Raw genomic sequence first — 17,194 nt, 5'->3', positions numbered from 1 at the left:
TTTGCTGCATCCCATAGGTTTTGGGTCATCATGTTTTCATTGTCATTTGTTTCTAGGTATTTTTTGATTTCCTCTTTGATTTCTTCAGTGATCTCTTGGTTATTAAGTAGTGTGTTGTTTAGCCTCCATGTGTTTGTATTTCTTACAGATTTTTTTCCTGTAATTGATATCTAGTCTCATAGCATTGTGGTTGGAAAGGATACTTGATATGACTTCAATTTTCTTAAAATTACCAAGGCTTGATTTGTGACCCAAGATACGATCTATCCTGGAGAATGTTCCATGAGCACTTGAGAAGAATTGTATTCTGTTCTTTTTGGATGGAATGTCCTATAAATATCAATTAAGTCCATCTTGTTTAATGTGTCATTTAAAGCTTGTGTTTCCTTATTTATTTTCATTTTGGATGATCTGTCCGTTGGTGAAAATGGGGTCTTAAAGTCCCCTACTATGATTGTGTTACTGTCGATTTCCGCTTTTATGGCTGTTAGTATTTGCCTTATTTTTTTTTTATGGTATGCGGACCTCTCACTGCCGCAGTCTCTCCCGTCATGGAGCACAGGCTCCAGACGCACAGGCTCAGCAGCCATGGCTCATGGGCCCAGATGCTCTGCAGCACGTGGGATCCTCCCGGACCGGGGCATGAACCTGCGTCCCCCGCATCGGCAGGCAGACTCGCAACCACTGCACCACCAGGGAAGCCCAGTATTTGCCTTATTTATTGAGGTGCTCCTATGTTGGGTGCATAAATATTTACAATTGCTGTATCTTCTTGGATTTATCCCTTGATCATTATGTAGTTTCCTTCTTTGTTTCTTTTAATAGTCTTTGTTTTAAAGTCTGTTTTGTCTGATATGAGAATTGCTACTCCAGCTTTCTTTTGATTTCCATTTGCATGGAATATCTTTTTCCATCCCCTCACTTTCAGTCTGTATGTGTCCCTAGGTCTGAAGTGGGTCTCTTGTAGACAGCATATAGATGGGTCTTGTTTTTGTATCCATTCAGCCAGTCTGTGTCTTTTGGTGGGAGCATTTAATCCATTTACATTTAAGGTAATTATCGATATGTATGGTCCTATTACCATTTACTGAATTGTTTCAGGTTGTTCTTGTAGGTCTTTTCCTCCTCTTGTGTTTCTTGCCTAGAGAAGTTCCTTTAGCATTTGTTGTAAAGCTGGTTTGGTGGTGCTGAACTCTCTCAGCTTTTGCTTGTCTGTAAAGGTTTTAATTTCTCCATCAAATCTGAATGAGATCCTTGCTGGGTAGAGTAATCTTGGTTGTAGGGTTTTTTTCCTTCATCACTTTAAATATGTCCTGCCACTCCCTTCTGGCTTGGAGAGTTTCTGCTGAAAGATCAGATGTTAACCTTATGGGGATTCCTTTGTGTGTTATTTGTTGTTTTTCCCTTGCTGCTTTTAATATGTTTTCTTTGTATTTAATTTTTGACAGTTTGATTATTATGTGTCTTGGCGTGTTTATCCTTGGGTTTATCCTGTATGGGACTCTCTGTGCTTCCTGGACTTGATTGACTATTTCCTTTCCTATATTAGGGAAGTTTTCAACTATAATCTCTTCAAATATTTTCTCAGTCCCTTTCTTTTTCTCTTCTTCTTCTGGGACCCCTATAATTCGAATGTTGGTGCATTTAATGTTGTCCCAGAGGTCTCTGAGACTGTCCTCAGTTCTTTTCATTCTTTTTTCTTTATTCTGCTCTGCAGTAGTTATTTCCACTATTGTATCTTCCAGGTCACTTATCCGTTTTTTCTGAATTCTTTTTCAGGTAGACTGCCTATTTCCTCTTCATTTGTTAGATCTGGTGGGTTTTTGCCTTGCTCCTTCATCTGCTTTGTGTTTCTCTGTCTTCTCATTTGCTTAACTTACTGTGTTTGGGGTCTCCTTTTCACAGGCTGCAGGTTCATAGTTCTCATTGTTTTTGGTGTCTGTCCCCAGTAGCTAAGGTTGGTTCAGTGGGTTGTGTAGGCTTCCTGATGGAGGGGACTAGTGCCTGTGTTCTGGTGGATGAGGCTGGATCTTGTCTTTCGGTTGGGCAGGTTCACGTCTGGTGGTGTGTTTTGGGGTGTCTGTGGCTTTATTATGATTTTAGGCAGCCTCTGTGCTAATGGATGGGGTTGTGTTCCTGTCTTGCTAGTTGTTTGGCGTAGGGTGTCCAGCACTGTAGCTTGCTGGTCATTGAGTGGAGCTGGGTCTTGGCGTTGAGATGGAGATCTCTGGGAGAGTTTCGCCATTTGATATTATGTGTAGCTTGGAGGTCTGTTGTGGACTAGTGTCCTGAACTTGGCTCTCCCACTTCAGTGGCACAGCCCTGACGCCTGGCTGGAGCACCAAGAGCCTGTCCTCCACATGGCTCAGAATAAAAGGGAGGAAAAAAAAGGAAGGGAGGGAGGGATAAAATAAAATTATTTTAAAAATAATTATTAAGAAAAAAAAATTTTTAAGTAAAAAATACCAAAAAACCCCAGACAGACAGAACCCTAGGACAAATGGTAAAAGCAAAGCTATACAGACAAAATCACACACAGAAGCATACACATACACACTCACAAAAAGAGAAAAAGGGAAAAAAAATATATATTGTTGCTCCCAAAGTCCACCTTCTCACTTTGGGATGATTCATTGTCTATTCAGGTATTCCACAGATGCAGGGTACATCAAGTTGATTGTGGAGATTTAATCCGCTGCTCCTGAGGCTGCTGGGAGAAATTTCCCTTTCTCTTATTTGTTCGCTCAGCTCCTGGGGTTCAGCTTTGGATTTGAAGCTGCCTCAGCATGAAGGTCGCCTGAGGGCATCTGTTTTTCGCTCAGACAGGATGGGGTTAAAGGAGCAGCTGATTTGGGGTCTCTGGCTCACTCAGGCCGGGAGGAGGGAGGAGTATGGATGCGGGGCGAGCCTGCGGTGGCAGAGGCCGGCATGACATTGCAGCAGCCTGAGGCGCACCGTGCGTTCTCCCGGGGAAGTTGGCCCTGGATCATGGGACCCTGGCAGTGGTGGGCTGCACAGGCTCCCGGGAGGGGAGGTGTGGAGAGTGACCTGTGCTTGTACACAGGTTTCTTGGTGACTGCAGCAGCAGCATTTGCATCCCATGCCCGTCTCTGGTGTCTGCGCTGATAGCCACGGCTCGCGCCCGTCTCTGGAGCTCCTTTAAGCGGCACTCTTAATCACCTCTCCTCATGCACCAGGAAACAAAGAGGCAAGAAAAAGTCTCTTGTCTCTTCAGCAGCTCCAGACTTTTTCCCGGACTCCCTCCTGGCTAGCTGTGGCTCACTAGTCCCCTTCAGGCTGTGTTCACACAGCCAGCCCCAGTCCTCTCCCTGGGATCTGACTGAAGCCCGAGCCTCAGCTCCCAGCCCCCACCCGTCCCGGCGGGTGAGCAGACAAGCCTTTCAGGCTGGTGAATGCTGGTCAGCACCGATCCTCTGTGTGGGAATCTCTCCACTTTGCCCTCTACACCCCTGTTGCTGCACTCTCCTCTGTGGCTCCAAAGCTTCCCCCCTCCACCACCCGCAGTCTCCACCTGCGAAGGGGCTTCCCAGTGTGTGGAAACCTTTCCTCCTTTACAGCTCCCTCCCACTGGTGCAGGTCCCGTCCCTATTCTTTTGTCTCTGTTTTTCCTTTTTTCTTTTACCCTACCCTGGTAGGGAGTTTCTTGCCATTTGGGAGGTCTGAGGTCTTCTGCCAGCGTTCAGTAGGTGTTCTGTAGGAGTTGTTCCACATGTAGATGTATTTCTGATGTATTCGTGGGGAGAAAGGTGATCTCCGTGTCTTACTCTTCTGCAATCTTGAAACTCCTCTCTAATGGTGGTTTTGATTTGCATTTCCCTGATGATTAGCAATGTTGAACACCTTTTCATGTTTCTGTTGGCCATCTGCATTTCCTCTTTGGAAAAATGTCTATTCAGTTCTTCTGCCCATTTTTAATCAGGTTATTTGTTTTTTTGATGTTGAATTGTATGAGCTGTTTTTGTATGTTGGATTTTAATCCCTTATCAGTCGTATCATTCGCAAATGTTTTCTCCCATTCTGTAGGTTGTCTTTTTGTTTCAGTGATGGTTTCCTTTGCTGTGCAGAAGCTTTTAAGTTTAATTAGGTTCCATTTGTTTATTTTGCTTTTATTTCCTTTATTTAGGAAAAGGATCCAAAAAAATATTGCTGTGTTTATGTCAAGGGGTGTTCTGCCTATGTTTTCCTCTAGGAGTTTTATATTATCCGGTCTTACATTTAGGTCTTTAATGCATTTCGAATTTATTCTTGTATATGGTGTTAGGGAATGTTCTAATTTGATTTACATGTAGCTGTCTGGTTTTCTCAGCACCACTTATTGAAGAGACTGTCTTTTCTCCATTGTATATTCTTGCCTTCTTTGTTGTAGATTAATTGGCCGTAAGTGCATGGGTTTATTTCTGGGCTTTCTGTCCTGTTCCATTGATCTGTATATCTATTTTTATGCCAGTACTATACTGTTTTGGTGACTGTAGCTTTGTAGTGTAGTATGAAGTCAGGGATCATGATTCCTCCTGCTTTGTTCTTCTTTCTCAAGATGGTCCTATTAAAGGTCTTTTGTGTTTCCATACAAAATTTTAAATTATTTATTCTAGTTCTGTGAAAAATACCATTGATGTTTTGTTTAGTTTTGGTTTTGGTTTTTTTTGCGGTATGCGGGCCTCTCACTGTTGTGGCCTCTCCCGTTGCGGAGCACAGGCTCCGGACGCGCAGGCTCAGCGGCCATGGCTCACGGGCCCAGGCAGTCCGTGGCATGTGGGATCTTTCCAGACCGGGGCACGAACCCATGTCCCCTGCATTGGCAGGTGGACTCTCAACCACTGCGCCACCAGGGAAGCCCACACCATTGGTATTTTGATAGGGATTGTGTTGAATCTGTAGAGTGCCTTGGGTACTGTGTTCTTTTTAACAGTATTAATTCTTCCAATCCATGAACATGGGATATCTTTCCATCTGTTTGTGTCATCTTCAGATTCTTTCATCAGTGTCTTAGAGTTTTCCAAGTACTGGTCTTTTACCTCCATGGTTAGATTTATTACCAGGTATTTTATTCTTTTTGATGCTATTGTATGTGGGATTGTTTTCTTAATTTCTCTTTCTAGTAGTTCATTGTTAGTGTATAGAAACGCAACAGATTTCTGCATATTAATTATGTATCCTGAAAATTTATGGAGTTGATTTATGAGTTCTAGTAGTCTTTTGGTGGTGTCTATAGGATTTCTTTGCATAGTATCATGTCATCGGCAAACAGTGACAGTTTTACTTCTTCCTTTCCAATTTGGATTCCTTTTATCTTTTATTTCTTTTTCGTGTCTGATTGCTGTGGGTAGGACTTCCAATACTATGTTGAATACAAGTGACAAGAGTGGGCATTCTTCTCTTGTTGTTGATCTTAGAGGAAATGCGTTCAGCTTTTCACTGTTGAGTATGATGCTGCTGTTGGCTTGTCATAAATGGTCTTTATAATGTTGAGATATGTTCCTTCTGTACCCACTTTGTTAAGAGTTTTTATCATAAATGAACGTTGAATTTTGTCAGAAGCTTTTTCTGCATATGTTGAGATTGTCACATGATCTTTTTTCGTTTATAAATTTATTATTTTATTTATTTATTTTTGGCTGCGTTGGGTCTTCACTGCTGTGTGCAGGCTTTCTCTAGTTGCGGCAATCGGGGGCTACTTTTCATTGTGGGGTGCGGGCTTCTCATTGCAGTGGCTTCTCTTGTTGCAGAGCACGGGCTATAGGCATGCAGGCTTCAGTAGTTGTGGCACGCAGGCTCAGTAGTTGTGGCTCACAGGCTCCAGAGCACAGGCTCAGTAATTGTGGCCACGGGCTTAGTTGCTCTGTGGTATGTGGGATCTTCCAGGACCAGGGCTCGAACCCATGTCCCCAGCATTGGCAGGCAGATTCTTAACCACTGTGCCACCAGGGAAGCCCCTGTCACATGATTTTAGTTCTTCAATTTGTTAATGTGATGTATCACACTGATTGATTTGCCGATATTGAACCATGTTTGCATCCTGGGATAAATCCCACCTGATCATGGTGTATGATCCCTTTAACATATTTAGCATACTTTTGTGGTCAGAAAAAATGCTTGATATAATTTTTATCCTCTTAAATTTGTTGAGTCTTGTTTTGTGGTGTAGCATGTGATCTATCCTGTAGAACATTCCATGTGCCCTTGAAAAGAATGTCTATTCTGCTGTTTTGGGGTGTAACAGCCTGTTGATATCTAAGTCCAACTAGTCTATTTTTGCCTTATTGATTTTCCATCTAGATGATCTGTCCGTTGATGTAAATGGGGTGTTAAAGTCCCCTACTTATTATTGTCAATTTCTCCCTTTATGTCTGTTAGTATTTGCTTTATATATTTAGATGCTTCTGTATTGGGTGCATATATGTTAATGAGTATAGCAGCCTCTTCTGTGTTGATCCCTTTATTATTATATAATTCCCTTTTTTGTCTTTTATTGCAGCCTATGTTTTAAAGTCTATTTAGTCTGATATGAGTATTGCTACCCCTGCTTTTTTGTCGTTTCCATTTGCTTGAAATATCTTTTTCCATTTTGTCACTTTCAATCTGTATGTATCTTTAGCCCTGAAGTGAAGTCTCTTGTAGGCAGCATATTGAAGGGTCTTGTTTTTTTCATCCAATCAGCCACACTATGTCCTTTGATTGGAGTATTTAGTCTCTTGACATTTAAAGTAATTTTTAATAGATATGTACTTATTGCTATTTTATTGCTTGTTTTCTCATTGTTTTTATAGTTCTTCTCTGTTCATTTCTTCTTTTAGTTTCTTCCCCTGTGTTTGATGATTTTCTTTAGAAGTATAATTGTGTTTCTTTCTTCTTAGTTTTTGTGTATCTATTGTAGGTTTTTGATTTGTGGTTACCATGGGACTCATATATGTTGACCTATAATTATATCAACTTGTTTTAAACTGGTAATTTTTAAGTTCAAACACATTCTAAAAGATCTACGTTTTTTACTCCCCTCCCCCACATTTTGTGTTTTTGATGTCATATTTTACATCTTCATGCTTATCCCTTATCTATTTATTGTAGTCATAGTCACTTTTACAATTTTTTATCTTTTATTCTACATACTGGCTTATTTAATGGTTGATCCCCAGTCCTTACCATACATATATTTGTCTTTCCTAGTGGGATTTCCCCTTTCCTGTAGATTCTTATTTCTTTTCCACTTAGAGAAGACCCTTCAACATTTCTTTTAGGGTAGGTTTAGTATTGATGAACTGTTTTAGTTTTAGCTTATCTGAGAGATTCTTTGTCTCTCCTTCTATTCTAAATGATCGTCTTGCTGGGTAGAGTATCCTTGGTTGCAGGTTTTTCCCTTTCAGCACTTTGAATAATCATGCCACTCCCTTACTGTGCCACCAGGGAAGCCCCTGTCACATGATTTTAGTTCTTCAATTTGTTAATGTGATGTATCACACTGATTGATTTGCCGATATTGAACCATGTTTGCATCCTGGGATAAATCCCACCTGATCATGGTGTATGATCCCTTTAACATATTTAGCATACTTTTGTGGTCAGAAAAAATGCTTGATATAATTTTTATCCTCTTAAATTTGTTGAGTCTTGTTTTGTGGTGTAGCATGTGATCTATCCTGTAGAACATTCCATGTGCCCTTGAAAAGAATGTCTATTCTGCTGTTTTGGGGTGTAACAGCCTGTTGATATCTAAGTCCAACTAGTCTATTTTTGCCTTATTGATTTTCCATCTAGATGATCTGTCCGTTGATGTAAATGGGGTGTTAAAGTCCCCTACTTATTATTGTCAATTTCTCCCTTTATGTCTGTTAGTATTTGCTTTATATATTTAGATGCTTCTGTATTGGGTGCATATATGTTAATGAGTATAGCAGCCTCTTCTGTGTTGATCCCTTTATTATTATATAATTCCCTTTTTTGTCTTTTATTGCAGCCTATGTTTTAAAGTCTATTTAGTCTGATATGAGTATTGCTACCCCTGCTTTTTTGTCGTTTCCATTTGCTTGAAATATCTTTTTCCATTTTGTCACTTTCAATCTGTATGTATCTTTAGCCCTGAAGTGAAGTCTCTTGTAGGCAGCATATTGAAGGGTCTTGTTTTTTTCATCCAATCAGCCACACTATGTCCTTTGATTGGAGTATTTAGTCTCTTGACATTTAAAGTAATTTTTAATAGATATGTACTTATTGCTATTTTATTGCTTGTTTTCTCATTGTTTTTATAGTTCTTCTCTGTTCATTTCTTCTTTTAGTTTCTTCCCCTGTGTTTGATGATTTTCTTTAGAAGTATAATTGTGTTTCTTTCTTCTTAGTTTTTGTGTATCTATTGTAGGTTTTTGATTTGTGGTTACCATGGGACTCATATATGTTGACCTATAATTATATCAACTTGTTTTAAACTGGTAATTTTTAAGTTCAAACACATTCTAAAAGATCTACGTTTTTTACTCCCCTCCCCCACATTTTGTGTTTTTGATGTCATATTTTACATCTTCATGCTTATCCCTTATCTATTTATTGTAGTCATAGTCACTTTTACAATTTTTTATCTTTTATTCTACATACTGGCTTATTTAATGGTTGATCCCCAGTCCTTACCATACATATATTTGTCTTTCCTAGTGGGATTTCCCCTTTCCTGTAGATTCTTATTTCTTTTCCACTTAGAGAAGACCCTTCAACATTTCTTTTAGGGTAGGTTTAGTATTGATGAACTGTTTTAGTTTTAGCTTATCTGAGAGATTCTTTGTCTCTCCTTCTATTCTAAATGATCGTCTTGCTGGGTAGAGTATCCTTGGTTGCAGGTTTTTCCCTTTCAGCACTTTGAATAATCATGCCACTCCCTTCTGGCCTGTAAAGTTGCTGCAGAGAAATCAGCTCTTAGCCTTATGGGGATTCCCTTGTATATGACTTTTTGTTTTTCTCTTGTTGCCTTTAGTATTCTCTTTAACGTTTGTCATTTTAATTATGATATGTCTTGTTGTGGGTCTGTTTGAGTTGATCTTGTTTGGGACCCTCTGTGCTTCCTGTACCTGGATATCTGTTTCCTTCTTCAGGTTTGGGCAGTTTTTAGCCATAATTTCCTTAATTACATTTTAGATCCCCTTCACTCTCTCTTCTCCTTCTGGGATCCCTTATAATGTGAATGTTGGTATGCTTAATGTTATCCCAGAGATCTCTTGAATTGCTTTAATTTTTTAAAAAGTTGTTTTTCTTTCTGCTGTTACGATTGGATGATTTCCATTATTCTGTCATCCAGATCACTTATGCATTCTTCTGTATCACTTAGTCTATTTATCCCTTCTAGTGTGTTGTTTTTTATTTCAGCTATTGAATTATTCATTTCTGATTGGGTCTTTTTTTATATCTTCTAGTTGCTTGTTAAAATGTTCACTGTTTGCATCAATTCTTTTCCCTAATTCAGTTAACATTGGTAATTTCATTACCAATGTTTTGAATTCTTTATCTGGTAAATTGTTTCTTTCTGTTTCATTATTTCATTTTTTCAGGGATTTTCTCTTTCAATTGAGAGTAGTTCTTCTGCTTTTTCATTTGTGTAGCTTTCTCTGCCTCTGTGAATTTAGGTGAAATAGTTACCTATTGCAGTCTTGAAGGGGTGTTCTTATGAGGGAGTGTCCCTATATGGACTGTGTCCAGTGCCTTTGGTAGGAGAGCTGGATGTGACTTGGATGCGAGTCACATCTTTCCTCAGGGTGTGCTGGCAGCTATCACCTCAGTAAGGGGTGGGGCTGGAGATGGAGGAGCTTGAACTGGCACTGTGTGAGGCAGGACTTCCCCTCTGCTCAGTGGCCATCATGACCCTACGTGGGGCAGAGTCTGATCCCAAGTTACTGGAGCAGAACCCCTGAGAGTTGGACTCAGGTTGGCTCTGTTCCCTTTAAGTGTGTGTTTTTCTCTCTCCCCACACCAGGACTCTTGCCCCTGAGGAGGGGAGTGCCAAAGCAAGGGGGGCCCATGTGCAGATAGAGGTCTGATGTGCTGCCTGTGTAAGTGCCTGTGACTCCACTCAGATGCAGCCTCGGGTGCAGGTGTCCTTTGTCCCTCAAAGCCAATCACTTTCCCAGCCTCCACTGCTCTCGGCCCTCTTTGCTCCATAGAGCTGGTGGAGGCCTCTGTGGACTCTCGGTGTGTATTGGGAGGTGAACTGTGTAGAGTGACACCACAGCTTTGTCTTTTGGTTGTTGAGTTGTAAGAGTTTTTTAAATATATTCTGAAGAATAGATCCATATCAGATATATCATTTGCAAATATTTTCTCCCATTCTTTAGGTTGTCTTTTCACTTTCTTAATAATGTCCTTTCATGCACAAAGGTTTTAAAAAATAATTTACTGAGGTGAAATTCACATAACATGAAATTAATCATTTTAAAGTGAATAACAGTTTAGTGGTATTTAGTACATTCACAGTGTTGTGCAACCACCATCTCTATCTAGTTCCAAAACATTTCTGTCCTTCCAAAGTAAAACAACTTACTCATTAAACAGTTTCTCCCCATCTTTCCTACCCCCAACACTTGGGAACCACCAATCTGAATTTAGTATCTATGGCTATATATATTCTATATTATTTGATGTAGTAATAAAATCATTCAAAACGTGACCTTTTGTGTCTGGCTTTGTTCACTTAGCATAATGTCTTTTTTTTTTTTTTACACAGGGAATATTTTTTTAAATAAATTTATTTATTTATTTTTGGCTGCGTTGTGTCTTCGTTGCTGCGTGTGGGCTTTCTTTAGTTGCAGCAAGTGGGGGCTAATCTTCATTGCAGTATGCAGGGTTCTTATTGCAGTGGCTTCTTTTGTTGTGGAGCACAGGCTCTAGGCACACAAGCTTCAGCAGTTGTGCATGGGCTTCAGTAGTTGTGGCTCGTGGGCTCTAGAGTGCAGGCTCAGTAGTTGTGGCACAGGCTCAGTAGTTGTTACTTAGGCACTTCACAGCATGTGGGGTCTTCCTGGACCAGGGCTTGAACCCATGTCCCCTGCATTGGCAGGTGGCTTCTTAACCACTGCACCAGCAGGGAAGCCCTAGCATAATGTCTTGAAGGATCGTCTACATTGTAGCATGTATCAGTACTTCATTCCTTTTTATGGCTGAATAACATTCCACTGTGTGTATACATCATAATTTGCGTATTTATTCTTCTGATTATGGACATTTGCACTGTTTCTATCTTTTCACCTTTATGTATATGCATGTACGTGTGATTGAGTACTTATTTCCAATTATTTTGAGTATATACCTAAGAGTGGAATTGTTGGATCATATGGTAATTTTATGTTTAATTATTTGAGGAAGCACCAAATGATTCCCATTTTTGATGCTCTTAATTCCTTTGTGTAGATCCAGATTTCTATCTGTTATTACATTTTTTCCCTGAAGTACTTTCTTTAAAATTTCTTATAGTAATGGTGTGCTTCAGTGTAATCTCTCAGCTTTTGTTTGTCTGAAAAAGTCCTTATTTTTGTCCTTTTTTTGGAAGGTATTTTCACTGTGTATAAAATTCTGGGTTGACAGATTTTTTTTCCCTTTCAGTATTTTAAAGATGTTGCTCCTAATGTTTTCTGGATTGCATTGTTTCTGATTGTTTCTGCATTGTGTCTGCTATCATTCTCTTTTTGGTTCCTATGTATGTAATGTGTCTTTTTGCTCTAGATGCTTTTTGGTATTTTCTGTTTTCCCCTGACTTTCAGTGATTTGATTATGATGTCCCCTTTTTTAATTTGAAGTATAGTTTTTTAAAATTCATTAATTTATTTGGCCGTGCCATGAGGCATGCGGGATCTTAGTTCCCTGACCAGGGAGCGAACCTGTGCCTCCTGCACTGGGAGTGCAGAGTCTTAACCAGTGGACTGCCAGGGAAGTTCCTAAATTGAAGTGTAGTTGAGTTACAATATTGTGTTAGTTTTAGGTGTACAGTAATGTGATTCAGTTCTATATATTTTTTTTTCAGATTTTCCATTATAGATTATTACAGGGTATTGACTGTAATTCCCTGTGCTATATGGGAAATCCTTGTTGCTTATCTATTTTATGTATAGTAGTTTGTATTTGTTAACCGCATACTCCTAATTTGTCCCTCCCTATTCCCTTTTCTCTTTGGTAACCATAAGTTTGTTTCATATATCTGTGAGTCTGTTTATGTTTTGTGTACAGATTCATTTGTATTATTTTTAGATTGCAAATATAAGTGATATCATATATATTTGTCTCTCTCTGACTTACTTCACTAAGTATAATATTCTCTAGGTTCATCCATGTTGCTGCAAATGGCAATATTTCATTCTTTTTTATGGCTGAGTAATACTACATTGTATATATACCACATCTTTTTTTAAAACTTTTTAAAATTAAAATTTTTTTTATTTTTTAAATTTATTTTTATTTAAAAGTTTTCATTTTATATTGGACTATTTTGATTTAGTGTCGTGTTAGTTTCAGGTGTACAGCAAAGTGATTCTGTTATACATATACATATATCTATTCTTTTTCAAATTCTTTTACCATTTAGGTTGTTACAGAATATTGAGCAGAGTTCCCTGTGCTATACAGTAGGTCCTTGTTGGTTGTCTGTTTTAAATACAGTAGTGTGTATATGTCAATCCCAAACTCCCAATTTATCCATCCCCCCCCACCTTTCCCCTTTGGTAACCATAAGTTTGTTTTCTATGTCTGTGAGTCGGTTTCTGATTTGTAAGTAAGTTCATTTGTATCATCTTTTTTAGATTCCTTATATAAATGTTTCATCTTCTGTTTTCTAACTTTCTTCACTTATTTATTTTTAGCCACACAGCACAGTTTGCAGGATCTTAGTTCCCCGACCAGGGTTTGAACCCAGGCCACAACAGTGAAAGCACCAAGTCCTAACCACTGGACCACCAAGGAATTCCCTGACTTACTTCACTTAGTATGATAATCTCCAGGTCCATCTATGTTGCTGCAAATGGCATTATTTCATTCTTTTTTATGGCTGAGTAATATTGCATTGTGTTTGTATAACCACATCTTCTTTATCCATTCATCTGTTGATGGACACTTAGGTTGCTTCCATGTCTTGGCTATTGTAAATAGTGCTCCTGTGAACATTGAGGTGCATGTATCTTTTCAAATTAGAGTTTTCTCTGGGTATATGCCCAGGAGTAGGTTTGCTGGATCATATGGTAACTCTAATTTTAGTTTTTTAAGGAACCTCCATACTGTTCTTCATAGTGGCTGTACCAATTTATATTCCCATCAACATTGTAGGATGGTTCCCTTTTCTCCACACCCTGTGCAGAATTTATCATTTGTAGACTTTTTGAAGATAATCATTATGATTGGTGTGAAGTGATACCTCACTGTGGTTTTGATTTGCATTTCTCTAATAATTAGTGATGTTGAGCATGTTTTCATGTGCCTGTTGGCCATGGCACGAACCCGGTTCCCCTGCATCGGCAGGCGGACGCGCAACCACTGCGCCACCAGGGAAGCCCTGCATGTCCTCTTTAAAGAAATGTTTATTCAGGTCTTCTACCCATGTTTTGATTGGGTTGTTTGATTTTTTTTTATATTGATTTGTATGAATTGTTTGTATATTTTGGATATTAACCCCTTGTTCATTGCATCATTTGCAAATATTTTCTCCTATTCCATAGGTTGTCTTTTCATTTTGTTGATGGTTTCCTTTGCTGTACAAAAGCTTTTAAGTTTGATTAGGTCCCATTTGTTTATTTTTGTTTTTATTTCTATTGCCTTGGGAGGCTGACCTAAGAAAACATTGTAACAATTTATGTCAGAGAATGTTTTACCTACGTTCTCTTCTAGGACTTTTATGGTGTCATGTCTTATATGTAGACTTTAAACCATTTTGAGTTTGTTTTTGTATATGGTGTGAGTGAGTGTTCTAACTTCCTTGATTTACATGCAGCTGTCCAGCTTTCCCATCACCACTTGTTAAACAGACTGTCTTTTCTCCATTGTATATTCTTACCTCTTTTGTCATAGATTAGTTGACCTATGTATGTTATGTGTCTTTTTGCTCTAGGTGCGTGGGTTTATTTCTGGGCTCTCTGTTCTGTTCCATTGTACTATATGTCTGTTTTTGTGCCAATACTACACTGTTTTGATTACTGTAGCTTTGTAGTATACTCTGAAATCTGGAAGCATTATGCCTCTAGCTTTGTTCTTTGGCAATTGCTTTGGCAATTCTGGGTCTTTTGTTGTTCCATATAAATTTAAGGATTATTTGTTCTAGTTCTGTGAAAAATGTCATGGTTATTTTAATAGGGATTGCATTAAATCTGTAGATTGCTTTGGGTGGTATGGCCATTTTAACAATATTAAACCTTCCAGTCCAAGCACGTGGGATATTTTTACATTTCTTTGAATCATCGTCTATTTCCTTTATCAATGTTTTGTAGTTTTCAGTGTATATGCCTTTCATCTCCTTGGTCTTTCATCTCCTAGGTATTTTTTTTTTTGGATGCGATTTAGAATGGGATTGTTTTTTCACTTTCTCCTTCTGATATTTCATTGTTAGTGCAAAGAAATGCTACAGATTTCTGTATATTAATCTTGTGTCCTGCTACCTTGCTGAATTCATTTATTAGTTCTAACAGTTTTTGTCGGGGACTTCAGGGTTCTCTCTATAGAGTATCATGTCATCTGCAGATAGTGGCAGTTTTACCTCTTCCTATCCAATTTGGATACGTTTTATCTCTTTTTCTTGTCTGATTTCTGTGGCTAGGACTTCCAATACTGTGCTGAATAAAAGTGGTGAGAGTAGGCATCCTTGTCTTGTACCTGAATTTATTGAGAAGGCTTTCAGCTTTTCATCATTGAGTATTATGTTGGTTATGGGTTTGTCATAAATAGCTTTTATTATGTTGAGATATGTTCCCTCCATACCCACTTTGGTGAGAGTTTTTATTATGAATTGATGTTGAATTTTGTCAAATGCTCTTTTCTGCATATATTGAGATGATCATGTGGTTTTAGCCTTTCCTTTTGTTGATGTGGTGTGTGTATCACATTGATTGATTTGCGTATGCTGAACCATCTTTCTGACCCTGGAATAAATCCAGCTTGATCATGGTGTATGATTCTTTTTATGTGTTGTTGAATTTGGTTTGCTAATATTTTGTTGAGGATTTTTGCATCTATATTCATGATTACGTTGTGCCTTGGTGTGGTTTCTTCATGTTTCTTATGTTTGGTTTTGTTAAGCTTCTTGGACATGGTGGTTAATATTTTCATCATATTTGGAAAAATTTTGGTTATTATTTCCTCAAACATATTTTCTTTGTTTCTCCCTTCCTCTCTACTCCTGGAATTCCAATCCCAGGTGTGTTAGCCCACTTGTATTCCACAGCTCACTGAAGTTTTGTTCATTTTTGTTCAAAGTCTTTTTTCTCTAGATGTTTCATTTTAGTTTCTATTTCTGTGTCTTCAAGTTTACTAATTTTTGCAGTTTTTAATTTTCCATATTTTAAATTCCATATATTATATTTTTCATCTCTAGAATTTCAACTTGGATCTTTTTTATATCTTCCATTTCTCAATGTTGTGCTCATGCTTTCCTCTACCTTCTTGGACATATGAGTATATTTACAATAGTTCCCTTAACATTTTTGTCTCCTAATTTTTATAATCTATGTTGTATCTGGGTCCATTTCTATTGATTAATTTTTCTTAGTTATGGGCCATAATTTCCTGCTTATCTACATGACTTACAATATTTTAGTAGACACCAGACATTCTAGATTTTACATTGTTGGGTATTAGGTTTTTTTTGTTTTTTTTTTGTGGTACGCGGGCCTCTCACTGTTGTGGTCTCTCCCATTGCGGAGCACAGGCTCCGGACACACAGGCTCAGTGGCCATGGCTCATGGGCCCAGCCGCTCCGCGGCATGTGGGATCTTCCCAGACCGGGGCACGAACCTGTGTCCCCTGCATCGGCAGGCGGACGCTCAACCTCTGCGCCACCAGGAAAGCCTTGGGTATTAGATTTTATATACATACATAAATTTTATATACATATATAAATCCCCTTTAAATTTGGGGATTTTGTCTTAGATATAGTTAACTCTGAGTCTGTGTGGTCCTTTATTTTTTGAAGGCTTGCTTTTAAGCTTTAGTTAGGGAAGTATTTCATGTACAGCTAATTTGGTCCCGATAGTAAGGCAATACTCTTCTTATGATTCTACCTTATTATTCTACAGTACTGCCATTCCAGCCTACGGATTAGGAAGTCATTTCACACTGGCTGATGGGAACACAAACTATTCCTTCAGGGATTCCTTTGGAGGTTGTTCCACCTACTCCTTTCTGGTGCTTCTTTCTCTTCTCTTCATGGTTTTCTCTCCCATGTGTGTAGATCAATACTTAATCAAAGACTTGAAGGTACCTCTGCACATCTCCAGAGCGCTATGTCTCTGTGTGTCTGCCTCTTCTCTGATAATTTGCTTCACACATTTTAGCTGCCTTGGCCTCCCCAAACACTGAAATGTCTCCTCAACTCACCAGGACAGCTTGTCTCTGGATTCCCCATCACTGCACTCACTTTTCCCAGCCAGGTAGCTGGGGAACTTGATGAACTCAATTTGTTTGTTTTTCTTCTTTCAGGGACTACTGTTCTGTAATGATTGTTATCCAGTGTTTGAAAACCGGGTGTTTTCATATATTTTGTCCAATTTTTAGTTTTTAAGGCTGAAAGACAAATTCTATTCATGTTATTTCATCAAAGGTGGAAGCAGAAATTCCTTCTCTTGGATTTTGTGCTGCTGGTTCATTGTGATCTTGTCGGCTCTTCGATGCTTTTAAAGATTTAAAAAACATTTTATTCAGCATATTTAGTTCTTTTGATTGGAAAGTTTGGTTAAGACAGCCTAGGCTATCATTATTAGAAATGGAAATCCTTATGGCCTTTTCTTTTTTGAAAATTTTTATTAGAGTATAGTTGATTTACAATGTTGTGTTAGTTTCAGGTGTATAGCAAAGTGAATCAGTTATACATATAGCCACTCTTTTTTAAGATTCTTTTCCCATATAGGCCATTACAGAGTATTGAGTAGAGTTCCCTGTGCTATTCAGTAGGTCCTTATTAGTTATCTATTTTATATATAGTAGTGTGTATATGTCAATCCCAATCTCCCAGTTT

The 17,194-nt window shown here is 38.6% G+C and overlaps 1 protein-coding gene across 3 annotated transcripts in view; it reads left to right on the top strand.

Moving 5' to 3' along the window:
- TMEM116 (transmembrane protein 116) overlaps positions 1-17,194 on the top strand; it is a 165,172-nt gene that overhangs the window by 78,093 nt on the left and 69,885 nt on the right. The window lies entirely within an intron of this gene.

Source organism: Physeter macrocephalus, chromosome 19 (genome assembly GCF_002837175.3).
Source record: "Physeter macrocephalus isolate SW-GA chromosome 19, ASM283717v5, whole genome shotgun sequence".
In the NCBI taxonomy this organism is placed as follows: Eukaryota; Metazoa; Chordata; class Mammalia; order Artiodactyla; family Physeteridae; genus Physeter; species Physeter macrocephalus.
Note: the sequence above shows the minus strand (reverse complement) of the source record. Positions and strands in the feature narration are given on the sequence as shown.